The sequence below is a fragment of the Furipterus horrens genome, unplaced genomic scaffold (assembly GCF_987537825.1).
Source record: "Furipterus horrens unplaced genomic scaffold, mFurHor1.1.pri manual_scaffold_4, whole genome shotgun sequence".
Taxonomy (NCBI): domain Eukaryota; kingdom Metazoa; phylum Chordata; class Mammalia; order Chiroptera; family Furipteridae; genus Furipterus; species Furipterus horrens.
The window spans coordinates 105781119-105804271 of record NW_028327174.1 but is presented as its reverse complement, the minus strand read 5'-3'; positions in this window follow the sequence as shown (position 1 = coordinate 105804271).

Here is a 23153-nt window from a genome sequence, read left to right as displayed (position 1 = left end):
TGTCTTCATCTTATTCAACAATTTAAAAGAACTTTAATTTCTTAGAACTTATTTGGAGTTTATTATGCACCAGGATGCTGAGATGCTGAGTTTAGAGCAACTTCCTGTGTTGTTTTTTATAATGCTATAGTTGAATTGCATTCCTTGTATAAAATCTATGTTGAGGGTAAATAAATAAATAAATAGATAAATAGAAAGCATTCTGTAGTCATAGTACAAAAGGATCTGTATACTAAGCTGTCTCGATTCGTAATATGACTATGGAATTCTGATATGAAGTCAATCTTGAGAATGGTGTTTTTTCTGGGGTCTATTTTCTGTTAGCTTATTATTTAAAACCCTTTGAATGATTTTACAGGGATGACCGGTCAGCACCCAGGGAGGAACCTCTGGGCTCTGTGACACAGACTTCATTCTTCAGCTTTCTGTCATACCAGGCCCACATTTTTAGCCTTCATTGCCATCCTAAAGAGATAAAAGCCTCTTGAAGTCAGTGGGAGATTCATTTTAAAATTAGTTCTGTAGGAAGCAGAGTAATTTGAGCTACAGGGCTTTAGATAGTATTTGAATAAGGCAGACACACACAATGCCAACTTTGTTATTTGAACACTAGTCTTAGTGTGGGTGGCTCTGTGCATGTGTGTGTGTATGTGTAGGAGACATGTGGGGAATGTGCATTTGAGCTCTTACTCTGCTTCAATAACTTCCATAGTTCAGGAAGCTTCCCAGTATTTGTTTGTACAATACCTACTTGAACATAACTTTGCATAAATATCAAAACTCATGCCCATCAGATCAGACTGAGAGTAAACTTTCTATGTACTTAATGCATATTTACGTCATTAAAATATGGTTTGTTTTTGTTACTTATGGTATGGTTCTCATTGGAAGCAACTGATAGATCAAAAGAGTTTTTTGGAAACTGGATTTTAAGAATCTAAAATGAAGCAAAAATAAGGAGCATCATACATTGGGAAGAAAACAGGACATGTTACCCACCTCATACCTCAAACTTCCAGCAAGAGCTAAGTTGAAAAAAGATACCTCAATTCCACACACGATGAAATTCTCCTTTTGTTACATGTCAAGAAGGGAAAATAATGTTGAAATTCCCCAGTAATTGACACATCATGCGAAAGATGAAAAAGACATTATTTCAGCCCTACATTTCACCATGGATCTGATCAGTCTGTTTTCATAAAAGTGTGTAACCCTGCCCCTTCATTTTATTCTGGAGTAAACATTTAGTAATTGCAGGGGAGCATCTCCAAAGAGAAATTATGGGGGAAATTATAATAAGCAAGAGATACACTGGGCAAGAATTATAAAAGAGACATTTTCACAGATGCTTACTATAAAAGCAAATATAGGTGGCTTCAAGGAGGACCATGTATAGTTTTCACTTACCAGATTAAACTGCACACAATTAAAAAAATTTAACCCAGTGTCTCTGGTTGCAACTAGCTCAGTCTAAAGAGAGGAATAAAGTAAAACTCAAGGATTAATGTGACTGTCTTTTCCCAATTTGGCATCTTGGAGGATTCGAGTTCAAGGAGGAGTGTTAAAGGATTTAAGAGAGTTACTCTGAGAAGAATGGGACACAATGAAGGGCTTTGGAGTTAGAGTCAATGGTATGAGCATATCACAGAAGAAGGAAATAGAGCAACAAGCAGTTCAGCGTCATGCTTGAATGTGGCAAGAGATTATGCTGGGGACTCAGGAGTCTTATTAGCTATTATATGTATGTTTACAGAAATGCATGGATTCATGTGTTTTCATATAAGTGACAAATATGTGTGCATATGCAATTAAATATAGCTTCCATAAATCTTCACTTTTGCTTTCACTTTCCCTTGTATCCAAGTCTCTCCAAGCACAAGAGCTGCTGATTTACTTACTTCTGGACATCTCTTTTATTTCTTAGATTCTTGCAAAATGTTTTGCCAGCAGTGGATTCTCCATCAAGATATGTTTACTAACACTGTGGCCAGTGTTTCAACTCTGGGGACACACACAAACAGCAAATTGATAAGAAAAATAAGAGTTCTTGACCACTCCAATCAGACACATTTACAATTGGCCAAGAAGCATACTTGCCTCCTACAATTGGCCAGTGACATGGCTAGGCTTCTTGAATCATTATTGAATTTCCTATTTTTTAGTCATTTATGGAAGGGTCACCTAATTTGTTTGTAGAAGCAAATAAATACATTTAGGATAATAAGAGAATTTACCTTAAGATAAAAAAATATTTAAGCTTGATTCAGAGACAGTGATAGCAGAAGTGTTTGTGAGTACAGCAGGAATGTGTGATGAATAGAAATGAATATGTGTTACCACTATAGTCAATCTAGTTTTCTCCAATGGAGTGCTGTATATTGGGACAGATTAATTACAGATATCAATGTAATTAAAACCTTCAAGAAAAAATGTATTATGATAATATTTCTGCCATGTCACATATGCCTTTCCCTGGAGAAGTTAACTCCCAAAAGGACTTCATTGACTTATTCTTTAAATAAAGGTGGCAAAATAAATAAAACAATAATGTTAACAACTGGCTGAAAGTTTCCCTGGGGACAAAATTATCTTTGTTTAGAAAAACACCTTGATAGTCTTCTTTAAATGTGTGAACCCAAAGGGCATGCCTTAGAAGGATCCTGAAAAAAAAAAAGATAAATTTATCCATCCAAAAATTTAATAGAAATTTAAAAGAAACCAAGAAATAGGATATGGCATAAAATAAGACCTTAGCTCCTCTGAAAGAGACAGAGAAATGTTGGAGATTTGGGAAGCAATTAGTTTCCATTACTCTTGAAAAATCTTCATGACAGGATAACATGACAGGCAGTTGTCAGTTGACACATGTGCCTGGTGGTGTTTTGTTTGTGCTTGCCCTAGGTCCCTCTGGATTCAGCTCTTCACTTAGGCTTCTGGACATGCTGACCAACAATGTTCCCAGGACACTCAGAGACACTTAACTGGGGGCCCTCCACAGAGGCAACAGCTTCCAGTAGACCTCAGCACATCCCTTTCATCACCCCACCTCTGGACTGGACTTGTCAGGCTTCTCAGATTTTCTGTAAGCACTAACTTGTCTTCCCATACCAGCACTGTGGGAGAACTGGTTAGACTCTTGCTTATCCTCCACCTCACTGTTCAAGACCTTTACATCCCCAGCTCCTCCATAAATTATGTAAGATCTATTTCTTATAATAACCCTTAACATTCAAAATGGTTCTGCTTTCTTTACCAAACCCTAGCTAATTCATAATTCAGACTTTTATAAGTGGGTGTTTTCATCTGAAAAACCTAAAATATGTGGTAATAACTTGGAAATTGGTGGCAGGTGAAGGATGGAAAGGCAGAAATAAATTTATTAGAAATGGCTGGAAAAATGGCCAAGACACACTGGAGGTCGGAGAAAGGATGACCCACATTCTGATGCAGAGAAAAAAAAAAGTCAAAAGACTTACCTGCAATAACGGGAAAGTCAGAAAATGCATCTCATGAGTTTGTGGGTCTGGCTATCTATCTCTATATCTACATAGAATGTTAAAAGTGACAGTTGGCTTCTGGCTGTATATGATAAGGTATTTGAAGATAGAAAAGAGTTAAAGAAGGAATAGTTCTGTTTACAAGCAAAATGCAGAAGAAATATAGAAGGATAAGGATTTACTTGGGCTGAAAATAAACTGTCTTTTGTTCTAAGTATTACTGACTAGTAAGAAATTACCAAGGTGACATGAGGCCTGGGGCCAAAGATCAAATCAAGGATTTATCTCTAAGACCCCTTGCTAAGATCTCTGGTGAATTTAAGGTGATTTCACACTCATGTACCCTCGGCAATATATAGAACCTCCCTGCCAATTCACAGAACTATGAGAAATAATGTCATCATGTTTTTAAGCCACTAAACATTTTAGACTGATTTGTTGCACAGTCCCCAAATTTAAGAGTTATTTAGTTATTTCTTTAAAAAATATTTATTTTTGGTGAGAGGAGAAGGGAGGGAGAAAGAAGGGGAGAAAAACATTGATGTAAGAGAGAAACATCGATTGGTTGCCTCTCATATGTGCTCCATCTGTGGACCAAACCTGCATACCAGGCATATGCTCTGACCAGAAATCAAACTGGCATCCTTACACTTTGCAGGATGAAACCCAACCAGCTGAGCTGCACTGGTCAAGGCTAGTTATTTCTAATTAATTTCCTTAAAATAATAAATTTTGAACCAAAGTCTACTTGATACATAAATGTAAACATAGGCAGCCTGACTCCCCCTTTCCCTTTTACTCCAGATAAGTTAAATAATTTAGTTCTCATAAATATATTACTCATGGTAATTACTAAACCAATTTCTGCCATCATTCATCGGCAGCCGTCCGTCTCGAGAGACGATAGTGTAGCTTCTTAAGAGTCTATCTGCACCGCCAAGAATGGCTGTGCAGTCCGACTCGGGAGTGACACGGTATCTGTCTCCTCCCGTGTTGAATTGACATCTTGCGATGATGCTGGAGTATCCTCTCCAGTGAAGCTGAAGCTACAGAGCCTGGGCAGGGTGATATGGAGGGTCTGCTGTTGCCCATGCAGCAGACCCCCCCTCTCTTCGCAGCTGAAGGGTCCAAGGGAAAGACGGAGTCAATACAGCTTGGCTTCAGGTGCGCCATCATTACACTATACAATTCTTCATAATGGTCTACTCCTTGCAGATAATACATGTTTTCATTGTAATGGAAGCTTTCTAGAGGTAATATATCCAGTGGTTGAATACATCATCATTGGACAAAACAACTTGATATGACAACTGCAGATTAGTTTACCTCGTCACTTACTTAACCTTTGTATATCTCTCAGAATCATAATATATGGAGATTTTCAAACTAATCTAAAAAGAAAAAACAATTGCTTATACTTAAACTCTTAAACACAATTAGTTTTAAATAATGGGTGAGTGAATTGCTGGAGCAAGTTGACTCTCAATTGGCAATTTTCCCCCATCATTGTTAACCATCCAGTATTGAACTCACTTTAGAAAAGTATTACCAAAACTACAGATGAAAGATCATGAGGGCTACCTAAAAGCATGAGATTTTTTTTTTAAATAACTGAAGCTTTGCAATAATTAGGTAGTCCTTTATTTTTTTCATGAGATTATTGTGCAAAGACAAGCTACAGGTGAAGAAAATCAGCCAACTAGAATATTTCAATAGCACAGAGATGTTTTTCACTAATGAGAAGATAAGAGCTTTATTTTTGTGTTTAAAATAAATTATTTTCAAATATAAATAGCAAAGAATATCATCTAAGTAGAGGTGAAATGAGAAGCTTATAGAATGATTATAGAGGAGAGAAGAGAATTCATATATGTTTATGGTTAGAAGTCAAAGTGATAGAAGAAGGAGTCTTGGCCAGCAAAGTTCCATAACAGTTTATGTGTCTCTGCTAGTTTTTAAAACACTTAAAAAAGAATACATAATATATAACATAATATATGTGTAATATATTATATAGTATACATAATATTTACATATGTATTATATAGTATGTATATAGTGAATACTGTATATAGTATACAGAGAGTACATTATATGTATTAGATTACACTGGGGAACATAGTTTTTGTTGAGATAGATCTGACTAACTTTTGGCATCTGAATCTACAAATGATGGCATTTTTTCTCTATCACATCAACTTTTAAGGTACAGATACCCTCCCTTTGGCCCCCAAATCATACAAACTACATACAAAGGAAAATAAAGAAAAAATTATCATAATATACTTTATTTAGAGTTATTTTATTCATACAAAGGCTATATATTGTTACTGCAAGTCAAATTGTGTACAAGTAGTAAAGTTCTTCTACCAAACATACATATTAAGGTACTTTATCTTTTCAAAGAACAGGCTAGGAAATGCCAAAATGATGTACTTGAAACAGTCTCCTTCAATTGGCAAAGCTTAACAAATTGTTTCATGAGACCCAGTTTTATGTGCAGAGGTGGGAATATAATGTTCTTTCTGTCAACAAGTGGCTCATATAGAATGTTTGGATCACAAGATTTGAGGTCAGATCTTGGAGGCCAGTTTGACTACACCCAATGGTAGTAGTCAACCAATGGTTCTCACAAGCTCTGCTGTCCCACATACACAGAAAACAGGGATACTTGGTGTATCCGTGTTGCTGATCAAGAAGGAAGCAGACCGTTTTAAGGTCAACACAGATGATTGAATTCTGCTTGGGATATTGCAACAGATCAATGACTCTCTTTATGTCTTCATATTCTTCATGAAAATAAACAAAATGGCCAATTGGGAATGCACTAAATAAATTGCCATTGTGGGGGAGGACACACTTCAAGCTCTGCTTTGAGCTGCTGCCATTCAGCTGCATTCTAGATTGGAAATCCCAATTCTTCCATTCAACCATGTATGTTATGGCAATACACAAAGTCACCATCACTTCAAAAGTACTGCAGAAATGCACTTTCTCTTGATTGAAAGTAGGATGCCTTTGCTCCTTTTTCAAGCAAGTTTTTCTCATGCAGTCTTGATGCTAGGAGTTCTGAAACCTTTTTGGATAGCCCCAAATCTTGTGCCAAATCATTCAATTCATGCTGATCAAATCCCTTATGAGCTGATTCATCTTCAATTTCAAAATCTTCATCGTTGCTGTCACTTAGCTCTTCACCATACTCCTGTTTTTTGAAACAGGGTAGTTCAATGAAAACTGGCACTGGGATTTCAGCTGAAGGAGGAACTGTGCATATAGCTGATGGTAGACTAGAATACTCTAGTTTACATTTTTTTTTTTGTTCTGTCCTGACATTTTCACTATACAAAAATAACAGTCACTTGAATAATCTCTGGGCTCTTGCCAAACCATAGGTATACCAAATGGCAATTTATCACATGTTCCCTTCGTCCACATCATAAACTCTCGACACACTGCTTGCACACCTTGTGAGGAGCTCAAGACTTATCTTGATCACCAAGTTTTACTTTAAAATATGCAAAATAGGCTTGCCTGACAAATGCACTGATGTTTGTCTTTTGACTGGGAATGGTGAAACTGCCATAGATATAACAAAACTAATAAGGGTTGTTTAGTCACTCATGATGAGAAATAGCAGAGGCAGATACAATCTGAAGAAAAGGAAATAAGTATGTATGTAAATAAATAAATAAGTTATCCTAACTCCTTGTATTCAGACAAGAACTTGGACTACACATCAGAATATGATTCACTATACAGAGCGGCACACAATCTCTCACCACACTATCTCATGTGTAACTGAATAGCCTAGACAAGTATGGTCTCCAAGGTCATCCCCCACCCCTCCCCACTCAAGGGAGGTTTGCTCTCAGCTAACAGGAGAGCACTAGTGCTTCCCTCCATCCAGGCTTGATCCAGCCTAGAGTGGTCGCATTAAGATAAGCTGTACAGAAAAAGCTTGACGTGATAGAAGAAAACTAGGTGCAGTTTTGAAATCAGCATGCCATTTAAGTCTAAAACAGCTGAAAAATTGAACTCAATGGAAACTATTTTAAAAATTGTTCCCCTGTGTTTTATATATAATTGTGTGTGTGTGTGTGTGTGTGTGTGTGTGTGTGTGTGTGTGTATTGTTTCTATGTGTATGTGTGTCAGATTGGCAAATGTAGAAATACAGACATAAAGCCTTTGGTGTGAATTACTAGAAATTAGGTTCTACCCTTATGCAGTTATCAATATTATTCATTGGGTATCAGTCATCTCTCTGGAAAGTCTAAGGGTGGAATTTGGAAAATAAGTGCCTTATTTTAAAACCTAACTCATTTGAGTGAGGTGGCACAGCAAGTATGAGAACTTAGAACTCATTCTCACAACTAATGAGTCACATTCTCTCTTTAAAAATCCACCTAATTTCCAGAATTCTTTTAGATAAAAACTATTTAAATAATGGTATATTTACATTTGTAGAAATACTTATGACCACAGACTTGAAAAAAAGGGAAGAAAATTAGAGAAGATAAAAGATTGATTAAGAAAGTTGTGATGTCAGTAAAATGAAACAAGTTTATGAAACATGGATTCCTTGAGGCTTGGCAAACCCTTCTAAAACTGTCAGGGGTGCTTTGGATAATAGCACAACTCTTCTATGACAGTAGGTCAAGTGATTAAGCACATACTATTACTGTATTGAACTCCTCACCTAGAAAGATGGAACTCATGATCAAAATAAGATACATATTTTTTACCTCTAAAAGAGGAAGCTGGACAAGTTAATGTTGTCCTTGCCCAACCCAAAATTAGAATCCTATTCTGAAGTCAATTTATCTAAATTGGAAAGAGTAATAGCTTTTAAAATCATTAATTAAGACCCTTAGGAATCTCCTCTGGCCCATGGTTGTAATGGATTTCTAGTTATTGATTTAGTCTGAAGCCAGTGTCCAATAAACTCCCGAGATCTGTGGGGTTCCCTTCTACTCATGTGTAGTTTCCTAAACAAATACTTACACATTCTTTTGAATAAAGCTAGTCCATACTCATAGATATACTTGTGATTTTATTTTAAGATCCTTCATGAAGTATGCCCATTCATACCTTAAATGGAGACTCAGTTATTAGATTTGAGGAAGGGCCATGGTTTCCTAAAATGGTAACTCAAATCAAGACTCTCTTCTACGTCAAGGTGATAGCCCATTTTACACATCAAGTAGGACCTTAGCAGGCTGTCAACATATTTAGGTTCTGGTAATGGCCTTATTTTTAATTAAAAACAGATCTCTTTTAAAACCACATTTAAACTACCATAGAGGCTCTTTCGACTATTATAGAAAACATGCCCACATTGCCTTAGCTAGTTAAACATCATGTCATAGTCTTTGCCATCTCAGAATCCTCTTATCTCCAATAGAATTAGGGACACTATTTTAATTAGAGAGTCTCCTAGCTTTCATCTGCATGATGATGCTTCCCATACACGTGTAGATCCAGGATTACAATAATGAGAGTGATATAGACCCTCTAGCAGAACATAATCATTACATTCATGATGACTGAAGCCTGATACACATATTCCAGCCTTCCTATCTCTCAAAGTCTTTGTATTTTATCTGACTTATTATACCAGAGAAATTTCTTTAATTATAACTTTATTTAGGGTGGACTACCATTGAATCATAGTTTTCATCAGTCACAACTACAGCACTGAATTCAAAATCTCTAATACATTTATCAAGTATCAATAAATTCATCCAGTTCTTTTTCTGAGAAATCTAGAAATTAATTACCATATTGATTACTAATTTTTTTATTAATAAAATTTAGCAAACTCTGGAAGTCTCTTGTGTATATGACTTCTAGATTTAAATTTGTAATTTGTCTTTCAGATCAGGCTGATGTTTCTCTCCAAAGAAAATGCAATCCATATGAAAATAGTCTTTGTCTTTTTTTTTACTGCATGAAAATGACACTTCATAAATACTAAGTGAATAAAATAAGAAATGAGTGTTTTGAGTTATAGACCTGAAAATAATGAAAGGTGGTAGAACAAAAGGAGAATTGACTCCTTCTACAAGTATGGCTGTCTTAGAGGAGAAACATTAGAAGTGTATAGAATTTACATGCTGAATTCTCTGTGTTAAATTGTAGTTGACACTTAGAATATGTATAATATGGTTTTTGTCATTACTAAAGATTACTTAATCACTATATTCATTACTTTTAATCCCAATGGCGTTTGTTGCCTGTTATAAGTAGATTAAGTAATAATTTTCTTAATAAAATTTAGCATTATAAGTTTCTAAATAAATGCAATATTGGCATTCAGAGTAATAGATCTAATATTCTTAAACAAGAACCTTTCTGTCGAGAGTGTCCTCAAACACACTTTTTGATACATACTCCAAAATTATAAGTAATGTACAATGAACAACTCCTTTGTATTGTATATTTAAAAGGTTCTTTTAGCTCTTTCTGCTGCCTTGCAAGATACTGCAATTTTCCCCAAAGCTAAGATTTGTAGAAAGTAAACCTTGACCTCATTTAGTCAATTGCTATATATTTTAAATTGGAACTTCTTAGTTGAAAGAAGTTGCTAATTTTCTATTTTTTCTCATTGCACTTTTACTAAATTAAAACCAAACTATGAAGAATAATGTTTTCACTGGCCCCTTTTCTACAAAACAGAAGACTACATTTTTGAACTGGGGAAACACTAACCAACAAACAAGACTTGGGTCAGTGTCAAACCATCCCTCATAAGGCAGGTGGAGTTGACTTGTCCTCTCTACTTAGTAGTACAGGGCAATTCACCTTTAATTTTACTTCATCTGAACTCCCCCCAACCCCACCAAAAAAAAAAAAAAAAAAAGCGCTGGTTTCCTAGACTACCATTCTTTTCTTACATCAACTAAATATGAGAACTTTTATTGCAAATTAAGCAGTATTTCCCCCTGAAGCCTCTCTCTGGAAACTCTCCCATTTAGAAGATGATAGATAGTATCTTCAAAAGCACCATTCTCCATGAAATTCTTTTTCAATCTGGATAGTTTTCCTTGTGATTTCTCTTTAGCTAAATTACTTTTAATTACATTCCTATTTGCTTTTTGTCTCAACTTAAGAATTAAATTTAGCATTAATCTGATGCGCTCCAGTAAGCTATGCAGTTTTATTTCTTTTCCAATCTGGATTTTTTAACAGAGAGAAATTTCAACAGCCCATATTTCTTCCTACCTTCATCCTCATCATTGAACATTTCAAACCTGGCACAATATATAAAACAGAATAGTGTGTGAGCATTCAGAAAATTGTCCCACATCAACTAAAAATTTAACCACTTAAAGTTGGTATTAAAACAAAACTACTTCTCAAAATTGATAATACCTAATAAAAAGGAAAAGACAATTTTTTATATCCAAAATAAGCAGTTAATTTGGAATTAGGGCACATTAGCTCAAGATTTTTCTTTTCTTTGAGATGAAAGGGATGGTTTAGTTTTCTGTTGGTGTATAACAAAGCACAGCAAATTTAACAGCATAAAATGGCACTTTGTATGTAGGTCAGAAGTTTGAGTAATCTAGTTAGTTTTCTTTTCAGGGTATTACAAAGCAAGTGTCACAATGTTACAGAGCTGATATTTTGTGTAGAGGCTCTGGAGGGGAAATTCACCTCCAAATTAATTCTTGGCAGAATTCAGTTTCTTTCGTTTGTACAACTGAGGTCCATGTTTCTTGCTGGTTGTTATCCAAGGGTCGCTTTCAGCTCACAGAGGCCTCCCCATTCTTTCCTCGCTCTTGCTGCCCTCTGTCTTCAAATCAGCAACTAGATACATGTTGCATCCTTCTCATGCTTTGAATTTCCATCTTCCCCATCTCTGTCCTTGAGACCCAGATTTAAAAGGCGAATGTGGTCAGATAAGGTCCACTTGAATAATCTCCCTATTTTAGGATCATCTGATTTGGGAACTTAATTACATCTGTAAATTCTTTTTTGACAAATAGTGTAACATAACTATAGGAATGATATCTGCTAATTACCATAGGTTCTGTTCACACACAAGGAGAGCTTATACAAGATCGAGAGTCATTGGGCATCCTCTTAGACTCTGCCTACTATAAGAGACAATACATAAATTTGACAAAGTCTACTGAAAATTATGTTTTTATTTATTTTTTAGACAATGTCAAAGTGTTTAATATAAAGCATTATTGAATAATTAAGATTTATTGTATATGGCTATGGAATACTAAAGTGAAATTTTAGTTTTAATCATAAAATTATTCATAGATATATTGCCACAAGGGCTCTCAAACATCAATTTCTTTTACATATTTATTTTTTAATAAAATATTTCAATATATTTAAATCATACTAGTCTCAGCAGTCTCACATACAGACAAAGACTTTGACAGATAAGTAGCTAATGAGTGCAATAGGGTTTTCAGCACCTTGTCATCTGCTGCCATCTCTGCTACCACCTCTGCTCACCAGGTAATTTGCTTTTGAAGAAGGGTCAAAGGACTTAAAATGGTGTTTGAACTTGCATGTGAAATGACACCATCTTGGCTTAATTTTAAGTATTCTAGAAAAGTAAATTACCAGAAGTAGCCAGCAGTTCAAAATAATCAATTTGAAGAAGAAAAAATATGCTATAAGTGCAATCATGTTAATAAATATGCAAAAATACATTGTTCTAGCATTATTCATTTGTAAGAATAAGAATATAATATACAGGCAAATTAGAAATGCCTCTATGTAAATTTATAATTTTATTAAATAAAAATTATCTTGCCACCAACATTATTTTTTTCATTTGAACAATTTAGTGAGAAAGTATTTTAGTCCTTGCAAATCATATTTTTATGTGACTATTTTGAATTCTCCCTTCTGTTTTCAAATTTATTTGACTTACTATGTCATGAAAATCTGATATCAAACTGAAATTTCTCATTTGGAAGAAATAATATAGACCACCACAGACAAATGCCACTGCAGAAATGAAACTAAAATAAATAATATTCACTATACATTTTCTTACATTTCTTAGAATGCACATGTATAGCTACTAAAGCAAGAATTTTTATCTTACAAATTTCAGGCACTTATAAAGTAGCAAAATATATTTATAAATATTCTTCTGAATTTAAAAACATTTTCTCTTTTATATCAGAAATTATATTATTTCCTCCTTGAACTCTTAAGTAATTGCTCAATAGTCTGTGGTTGTTGGTACTTACTTCTTAGTCCAGTGGCTATAATGATAGCCGCACCTGACTATTATTATGTCCAAGAGACCGCTCAAAGTTTTATTCTCAAAAACTATAAAAATATTTTATCATTCTGATGAAACAAGTGAAAAACTGAGATCAGCATCCTGTGGCAATTTGCTTAAAGTAACAATTTAAACTTTTCAGTCATGAATCATTGTCCATTTGTACCATTTTTTTTCTTCTTCAAAAATTATTTTTTATTGATGTTACAATCACTCACTAGGTACAGTACATTTTAGATCTTAGAACAGAAAACTCTCTTTGTCTAGAGTAATCAATGTATAAGAGTTACTCCTTAAGATATTATTAGAGCACTCCACAAGTACGGGGCACGACAGTTCATCTCTATGGTAGCCATATATTATGCAAAGAGAATGGTGAACGTGGCAAATTTAAGAAGAGGTGGAAGCAATCTGTGTAAATTGTGAAGAGTCCTATAAGGAAACCAGATTGCACTTGGGGTCTCTTTGGGGGCAAGGAAAGATTAATGAGGATGCAGATAATGAATATGCCTCTTACAGGGTAAAATGTTTATAAAAGTAACATCATGGTGGAAATGCTGAAAAGAAGAGCTGTTAAACCCAGAAGGATAAATAGTTGAAGGGAAACTTGAGACTTGGAAATTTTGAATAGTTTGATCCTAGAGCAAATTGTATACAATGACTTTTAATATATTAAAAGTAGTTAGCAAGTTTGTCAAATGGATATCAATTAAATGTGTGAATAAAAGATATGTGTTCCCCTTTCCTATAGTGAGTTTACTATTTTGCTATGACTATTTTGATACCACTGATTAGCTGAATCCTACAACAGTTAAGAGTGTTAGGATACCATTATTTGTATAAACCATCTTTTATGTTGTAAAAAAAACCTCTTTTCATTAAGAATACTTATATATTTTTTAAGAACATTGTGTATGAATTCTACATTTAAAAAATTCTTATATTTTAAATTAGCCACCTTATGTATAACACATACAAGTTTATACATTTAATAAGACCATGTTATTGATTTAATCTGTCTTTGTAATTAAATATTGACATTCCAACACGGTAATGTCCCTGAGATTACAGTTTATGTGAAAATCTAGTTTGGTCAATTATGTGATTTTTTCAATTAAAGAAATTAGTTAAAAGGTAATATTTTCTTCTTTTCTTTCTTTCTGTCTTTCTTTCTTCTTTCTCTTTCTTTCTTTCTTTCTTTCTTTCTTTCTTTCTTTCTTTCTTTCTTCCTTCCTTCCTTCCTTCCTTCCTTCCTTCCTTCCTTCCTTCCTTCCTTCCTTCCTTCCTTTCTTTCTTTCTTTCTTTCTTTCTTTCTTTCTTTCTTTCTTTCTTTCTTTCTTTCTTTCTTTCTTTCCTTTCCTCTCCTTTCAGCTGAATAGTATTCCCTTGTTTAAATGTACCACAGCTTTTTTATCCACTTATGTACTGATGAGCACTTGGGCTAGTGCCAGATATTTGGTATTGTAAATAACACTGCAATGATATATATTCTTTCAAAGTGGTTTTTCATCTCTTCAGATATATTCCGAGAAGTGGTCGCTGGGTCATAAGACAGATCCATTTTTAATTTTTGTGAGGAAACTCCGTTTTGTTTTCCACAGTGGCTGCACCAGCCTGCATTCCCACCAATATATGCACAAGGGTGAAATAAACCAATCAGAGAAAGACAAATACCATACGATTTCACCCATGTGTGGAACTTAATGAACAAAATAAACAAATAAAATAAGAAGAGATTCAGAGATACAGAGAACAAACAGACAGCTGTCACAGGGGAAGAGGTTGAGGGGCTGGGTGAAAAAAGATGAAGAGATTAACAAAAAATCCATAGACCCAGACAACAGAGGTGAAGGGAGATAGAGGGAGGTAAAGGGGGATAAATGATGATAGAAAGAGACTTGACTTTGGATATTGAACACACAATAGGCACATGATGTATTATAGAATTGTACAGTTGAAATCTATATAATATTATTAACTAATATCATTCTAATAAATTTAATAAAAAATGAAAATAATAATAAAAATGAGAAAGCTTTTAAAAAGAAAAGAGCAAGTCTTCTGGACCCCAAAGCCCACACTTTCCCCAATATCCCAAGTCAGTTGCTGCTTAAACAAGCCATCTAAACACCAAGTCTTTTTCTTATTTGTAAATGAAATTATTGAATCAGTTAAACATTTTTCACTTTTCTCCTTAAGTGCCATTAAAGTTCAAACTATATATAAGTGAAAGTTACTCATAGGGGTCCAAGGAGGGGGGTCACAGAACAAAGTGGCCTGCTACCAACAGATGCTTCCTTGAAGTCTTTTGTTTTGTTTATATTAAAAATTCTCAAGAACCTTGCCAAAATAAAAATAAAAATAAATAAAATTACAAGTACCACTAATACTTTTGAATATTATTGAAGTTATAATTGAGTAAAAATTTTAAAAAATATTATACGGCTGTCTTTTAATGTTAAATCAAGCAATTATTTAGTGAAATAATCAAATTACAAGATTTAGTTTTATAATATAAATTTTCATTAAGTACTTTATAACAGGTATTTCATTATACAAGCACTGCCATTTGCCTAGCAGAAAGTACAGCACTAGGCACACTGTAGACTCTGAATTAATATTTCTTGACTCTTTCTTTTTTATTTACAACCAGGAAAATGCTTTTTTTTTTTTTTTACCTCTTTTGTATTAATGATAAACCAACCTCATTAGAGAAAAAAAGTATTATGTTTGAAATAGGAAAAATAAAAACTGCCTGTGTTCAGGTATAAGATTGTAAAAATAACTACTGAGAATATTTATTCTGTTCTTATCACTATATCTTTCATAACAATGACTGAGAATAAGAATTAAATATGCAGTATATTAGGACTTTATAATATCAGTGCTTTATGTCTATTTACTGCTTATAATTCTTAAATTTTTATTGACTTCCCATTGTCATGTATAAATGTCAAAATCCTTAGCACATCAGCCCTGGCTGGTATGGCTCAGTGGATTGAGCACCCACCTGTGAACTGAAAGGCCACTGGTTTGATTCCCAGTCAGCACAGCCCTGGGTTGTGGGCCAGGTCCCCAGTTGGGGGTGCATAAAAGGCCACCACACATTGATATTTCTCTCCCTCTCTTTCCCCCTCCTTTCCCTCTCTCTAAAAATTAATAAAAAATAAAATCTTTAAAAAATGTTTACATAAGGTATTAAAAAAATATACTTGGCATATCAACCAGAGTGGATTCATGATGTGAGCCTGTCAAACTCTACCTCACTTCATATCTATGCCATGCTAGCTGCCTTTTACCCTAGTGCGTTGCTGGATTATTATGCAACATAATCAGTCGGGTACAAGAAAAAAATCAAATCTAGGCCCATCTCACTTCAAATCCCCCAAGTGATAAAAGATCAGTTTGGGTTAATATATCAAATTTTTGCAGTCAGAAATCTAGAGAGAATGTATTTTAACTTCAGCATGCAGCTATATCTTGTGTCATCTAAAAAGATAAAACTATCAATTTCCTTTTAAAAGTCTTTATCTAGTCCTACCCTACTAATATCACATCATTTTCTCTGTTCTTGAAATCCACCTTCTCAATCATCCCACCATACTTCATCCTACAAGGTTATTTTTTATTTTATCCTATGTTTGGCTGACTCTAATTCATTCACTGACACACAGTAGCTGGCATCATCTCTTCCAGGAAGATTTTCCTGATATTATCCTTTTGGGTTTGGTGTTTTTTCATTGTGTTTCCATGTGAGCATCATGAACATACATCTGTACTATATATACTCCCTCTACTGTAACCATTTACTTATGTGCCTCTCTCCTCATTAAATATTAGCTAGTTTATTAAATAAAAGAATAAATGAATGAGTGAATGAGTAAAATTTCTTTATATACTTTGAATTCTTAAAAAGTGTCATTTCTCAAATCTTTATATGTATATAGTATACTGTTTATACAATAAAGTGTTCACTGCTGGACTAAAGAATCAAATAGAATAAATTACATTACCCATCTAGTAGAAGGCTATTAATTAATCTTTTTGAAAGTGCCATTGATGAGATCAAAATTGCTGAAAGGAAAAGTGACATTGAACAATAAGAAGTTTTTATTTAATTGGCATTTAAGACATTTTCAAAGGAAGCTTGGCCAAAGAAATATATAGTAACCTTATGCTGAGCACTATTTAATTATTTCAGCCCTCATCTGTCACATTATCACTCTCCTGTCTCATTTTCAGCCCCCAAAGCAATTCATTTGATGGATTATGGAAAATAAATCTAGTGTGGAAATACTGATAATTTTCTCAAGGTCAAAAAAAAAAAAAACAGGCAAGAGTAATTTGCAACTACTAAATTGCTAGATGTAGTGCTCTGACTTGCTGCTCTGTCAAAGGTGGAAGGGGGACTAGACAAGAGTCAAGACTCTAGAGAAATATGCAAATCAAAAATGTATCACCTTTCTATATCTTTTTAATCCATCAGTTAATCTCAACAATGACCTAGTTTTTAGAGCATTGGATATGCTTTGCTACCTAATCACATTTTCTTCTATAAACTTTGAAGTAGGAAAGATTATATATATATGAAAAAAATTGATAAAGCACAGCTGCCTGTCATATTTCCAATCTTGTCAGAGAAACAAATAATTTATAGATTTATAGCATGATGAGATCAATTCTTCCTCCATGGTATGCTATTGGCTATATTTTAAAACTCAGTTAGTGGAACCCATGTAATGGCCCAGACTGATGACATTAATGTCAGACCTTTGAACAAATGTAGTTAATGTGAAAGCAAAAAAGAAAGATGATCTCATTTTGGAAACAATAAAAATGTTGTTTTGTAAAGAATTGAGACCATGAGGGTTTAGCATTTCATTTATGGAGAATTTGGCTTAGAACTGTTCTAAAGTAGGTGTTTTGCTGAGAAAAGATTATCACCTGATTATCTTGTTCCTTTCATACCATTAGAAGTGCTTACAGAAGGTCTTCTATGTTTATGGTATTAAGCAAAGGGTTCTAAAAACACTAAAAAGATAAGGAAAAATATATTTTGTCTACAAGGATTGATAAATGGGGACTATAAGACATATGAACATATTTTGTTCAACATATATGTATGTTAAATATAAATATGTGTATATTTTTAAATAGGTAACCTGATGGCAAATTTCTTAGTTCAGGTTCCCTAGAAGCAGAGCTAATATATAGATTTTTATTCAAGTAACTTCTTGGTGACCTCTATCAAAAAAAAAAGAAGGTGAGGGAATCAGGGTAGAGCAGGGGGAAAAGAAAGCAAGATTATAGTCTCAGATGGAGACTAGTTTCAGTATGACCACAAGGGCAGGTTGGGGAAAAAGTTGCCTGACAGAATTGTTCTGCCTTTGGGAAAAGGGGGCCAGTATTTTGTGCCCCATGACATCAACCATTGACCAGACTCGGGCTCCAGGGATGTAGGGGTGGGCAGGAGTTAACTTGTAACTGCCATTTGGCTGAAAGAAAATCTCTAGCAAAGAGTAGAGCTGTGAGTTGCCATCAGTCAACACAACAGGAGGAAATGAGTACATGGCTGTTAAGAGGGGATCAGAGTGGAGCATCAACGGCATCAGTTATAGTTCACCACTTCCACCACTCAGATTCACCTCCTTTTCATATTAAGTTCACTCCATTCAGACACAGCTTCCTGAAGCTATTGTTGGTTACAATTTCTGGGGAAACTTTCAAGAGGAGACTTACTGGGACAAACTCCAAACTGTATTGTTACAATTGGTCTTCAGAGCATAATAGATACTTCTCCTGTCCCTCCTCCATCACCCATTCTAGATCACCCTCCTCCTCTTCAAAGCTTCCTCTTGGTGTGGATACCTTGCCTTATAAGTTTACCTAGATCCTCATCTCTGAGAGACCTGAGCTCCTATTATCATGCGCCAAAACACCACAGTTGTTGTGCTTGTACACTTAGAATTTTAATTGGGCTAAAACATATCATGAGCCCATTGGCAAATTATTGAAGTGCTATGTACACTTTTCTTTGCTTTTTTTGTGAAGCAGAACTTTCATTTCCCCATGACAATTGTGGTGAATTACCCTTGCAGTATAGAAACTCGTATCTTTGCTTCCTGATCTGCTGGCACAAAGATCCCAAAGTAATCAGAAAATAATCAATATTTTGATTTACTGTGACTCATACTATGTCACCTGGAAGAACCCTATTTTCTGTAGGACCCAGAAACTCTAGACCTGCATTGCTTAGATGAACATTGAGAAGTGATGGTGAGTGCTATAACTCCCTTACTCCCCAGACCTACACAGTCTACCAGTAATGACATAGCGCTGTGTAATAGCTGTTGGGTAAGGTGTACACTGCTGTATAAAGGATAGAGCCTCATCGTAGCGCTACACCTCTCCAGCTTGAAGCTTCAGCTACTCCTTCAGGAGGTGATTTCATAACTCTTATCAGGCCAGCAGCTGCTGCTTCTAGACAGTACATTCAATGTGTCAAGATAAAAGGATCCCATGCTTCTATGTCCACTGCTACTCTTCTTTTGACTGTAAAGTGGGTATCTTGATCTAAAACAATGTTATGCCAGATTCCTTGCCAATGGATGACTCACTCAGTGCCCTTGTACAGTGGTACTGTCTAAAATATTTCAAGCAAGTGAGGCAAAGCTATATATAGATTATGGGTCAATCCCTTGAGGGAGCTTTTCCCTCTGAAGATGTCCATGTGCTAATCTCCCAAACCTGTTGTGAGGATTAATTTTGTGTGTCAACTTGACTAACCATGGGGTGCTCAGTTTGCACACTTTTTTCTGAATGTTTCTGTGAAGATGTTTCTGAAAGAAAAATAAACCCTGTCTGTAAAGCCCACCAGAAGCAGTTTGCTTTCTGTGGCAAAGCCAATAATGCACCTTCACTGTCCTGCCACCGGTGTATATCAGCTCTCCAACCCTATGCCACAATTTAGTTTGCAAAGATCTTGATCACCTTTCCCTTTACAATGTAACACATTGGTCCATTGCCTTGATGACATTATGCTGCTTGGACACACTAAGCAAGAACTAGCAACTACTCTATATTTATTGGTAAGACACTTTCATGTCAGAGGGGGGAAATAAATCTGACTAAAACTCAGGGATCTTCTACCTCAGGGAAATTTTTAGGGCTCCCTGGTGTGGGGCATGTCGACATATCCCTTCTAAGTTATAGAATAAGTTGTATTTGGCACTTCCTATAACCAAGAAAGGGGCCCAATGCCTAGAGGGCCTCTGGATTTTTTAGTATATATATTTCCTATTTAGGTGTGCTACTCTGGCCCATTTACAAAAGTGACTCAAAAGATGATAGTCCTGGGTGGGGCCCAGAATAAGACAAGGCTCTGCAACAGGTCCATGTTGCTGTACAAGCTACTTTCAACTTAGCTCATGTGATCTATCAGATCCAAAGGTACTGGAGGTGGCAGATAGGGATGCTGTTTAGAGCCTTTGGCAGGCTTCTACATGTGGATCATAGCACAGGCTTTTAGGATTCTGCAGCAAGGCCCTGACATCATCTGCATGTAAATACTTTCTTTTTGAAAAACAGCTCTTGGCCTTCTATTGTACCTCAGTAGTGACTGGATGCTTAACCATATGCCACCAAATTATCATACAGCTTGAGCTGTCTGTCATGAAGTTGGTATTATCTAACATACCAAGCCATAACGTTGCGCATGCATAGAAACACTATAATCAAATGGAAGTGGTATATACCTGGTAAGTCCAGAGCAGGTCCTCAAGGCCTAGGTAAGTTATATGAAGATGTGGCCCAAATGTACATGGTCCCCACTCCTGCTACCTTCTCTCTTTCAGCTTGCACTTATGGCTTCATGGGGAGTTCCCTATAATCAGTTGGCAAAGGGAGATAATTCTCAGGTCGAGTTTACAGATCTCTGGGCGCAATATATATTAATTTGTTTTCTTTCTTATTCCTTTATTGTGTAACATAAGATTTTAAAAATTATTAGTTTTACATTATAGTTTTTAATATCTGACATGTCAAGGAGAAACATCATTCGAGGATTTTTTAAATCTTTTTGGGAAGAAGTATACTTTTGGTTTTACACAGTATAGTTGTATTAAGTTAGGTGGAATTATGACTTTGTTATTTTCTTGGAAATTAAGTATGATATAAGAGATGTTTGAGAGTCAATTGAAAAAGAGTGGGTTTATGATAATAAATTTTATGTGTTTTTAATTTGAATTTTATGTATCACTTCAACTAGCTATCCATAGGGTGCTTAGATTAAATATTTCTGGGTATGTCTATGAAAGTGTTTGTGGATAAGGTTAGGATTTGAATTAGTGAACTCGGTAAGATAGATTGCTTTCCCCAGTGTTGGTGGACATCACCCAATGCGTTGACATCCTGAATAGTACAAAAGGCTAAGAAAGGAGGAATTCACCCCTTTTTTCCTGCCTCATTGCTTAAACTGGGGCACCTCATTTTATTTCTCCTCCTCTCAGGCTGGGATTACATTAATTCTTAGCCTTCCGACTCAGACTGATTTGTGTCACTGGCTTTACTGGGTTTTCAGCTTGCAGATCATAAATCATGAAACTTCTCAGTCTCCAAAAGCCTGTGAGCTAATTATTAATATACACATACATATAATATATGCATAATAGTCATTATTATCATTGTTTCCTATTAATTTTGTCTCCCTGGAGAAACCTAACTAATACTATTGTATTATTATTTTACATAGCAATTAAAATAATATCAAATATTATTTTACATAGCAAAAGGGAGTTTGCAGATGTGATTATATCAATTATTTTACAATAGGGAGATTATCCTAGATTATCCACATTGGCACAGTGCACTATAGGATCCTGAACAGATGAAGAGGAAGGCAGAAGAATAAGGATCAGAGAAGGAGATGTGATGATGGAAACAGATATCAGGGTTATTGTACATTTTAAAGGTGAAGGGGCCATAAGGCAAGGAATACAGGCAACTCCAGAAGCTAGAAAAAGACAAGAAAATGCTTTCCCGTTTAGAGCCTTTGGAAGAAGCCCTGCATCATCTTATGTAATTTTAGCCCAATGAGATCCATTTTTAACTTCTAACCTCTAGGCTACAAGAAAATTAATTAATTTATACTGTTTTAAGGCCTTGGAATTTTGGCAATTTGGTGCAGAAATAAGGATGTTGTAATTCGTAGAGTAAAAGGGATCTGATGTAATCTAGTTGCCAACACCTGGCTGGCTGATTTTCTTTCCTCTCTCAGCTGGTCACAGTTCATAAAGCCAAAGTTGTGATGTGAGGGAGTGGTGTCATACAACAATTTGTGACATGAATTTCTAAGTCACCTCTTTGTACAGACTACTGTAATTTCTGGCCTCTCAATTCTAATCCCAGATGTATAATGTCCATTTTATGATAAATTGGTGCTCAGCTTACTTTACCTGACAGCTTGGTGGGTCTCACAGAGCATAAAGGTAACTTGATTTTCCAAAGTCAGGCACTCAAATTCTATCATGGCCCTCTAGCCTGTCAGAAGCTGTTTTTCAAATGATATATAAGTTCTCTGCTCCAGATGGTATAGCCTAGTTCCATAATGTAAGCGTATCATGATTGTCCTATTGGTCTTGCCAGGAGCTCCATTTGTATTCTTTCTCTACCTTAGAAACCTCCAGAATCATGGTATAGCCTGGTCATCTGCTTCAAGTGTCAAGGCAGCTGGAAAATGTTACAGTGGCCTTTCTTGCTCTGACAACACTTGAAATGAGCAGTCTAACATGTAACCAGTAAATGTGTCACAGAAGTACTTCTAAGCTTGAACTGTGCTATCTACATGGATGTCAATGTCAATGGGCAGACGTTTGAGGAGAAATAGAATATTAGCATAACCTCAAAGTATCTCCCCTAGGATATTTATCATTTATTAAGATAAATATAGTAACTCTATAGTGGAGAAATTAAGTTGACACCACTTTTATCAAGTGATCAAAATTAATAGACTAGTAATAAAGCATATTGAAATCTTTTTCTCCCTGATATTATGCACTGAGATGGAGATAACACTTCTGCGTTATCCTTATAAAAAGTGATTATAAGAAAACATCAGACAAATCCAAATATTTTCCAAAATAACTGCCAAGTACTCATCAAAAGTGTCAGCTCACGAAAGATAAAGAAAGACTTAGGACAAATCACAGAATGGAAGAGATATTGTAACATAATAACGAAATGTACTATGAAATTCTGAATTAGATCCTGGAAGGGTAAAAGAGACATTAGGGAAAAACACTGGTGAAATTCAGCTAAGGTTTACAGTTTAATAAATAGTATTCTATCTATGGTATTATCCTAGTTTTTAGTAATTGTACAGTGTTTATGTAAGTTATAA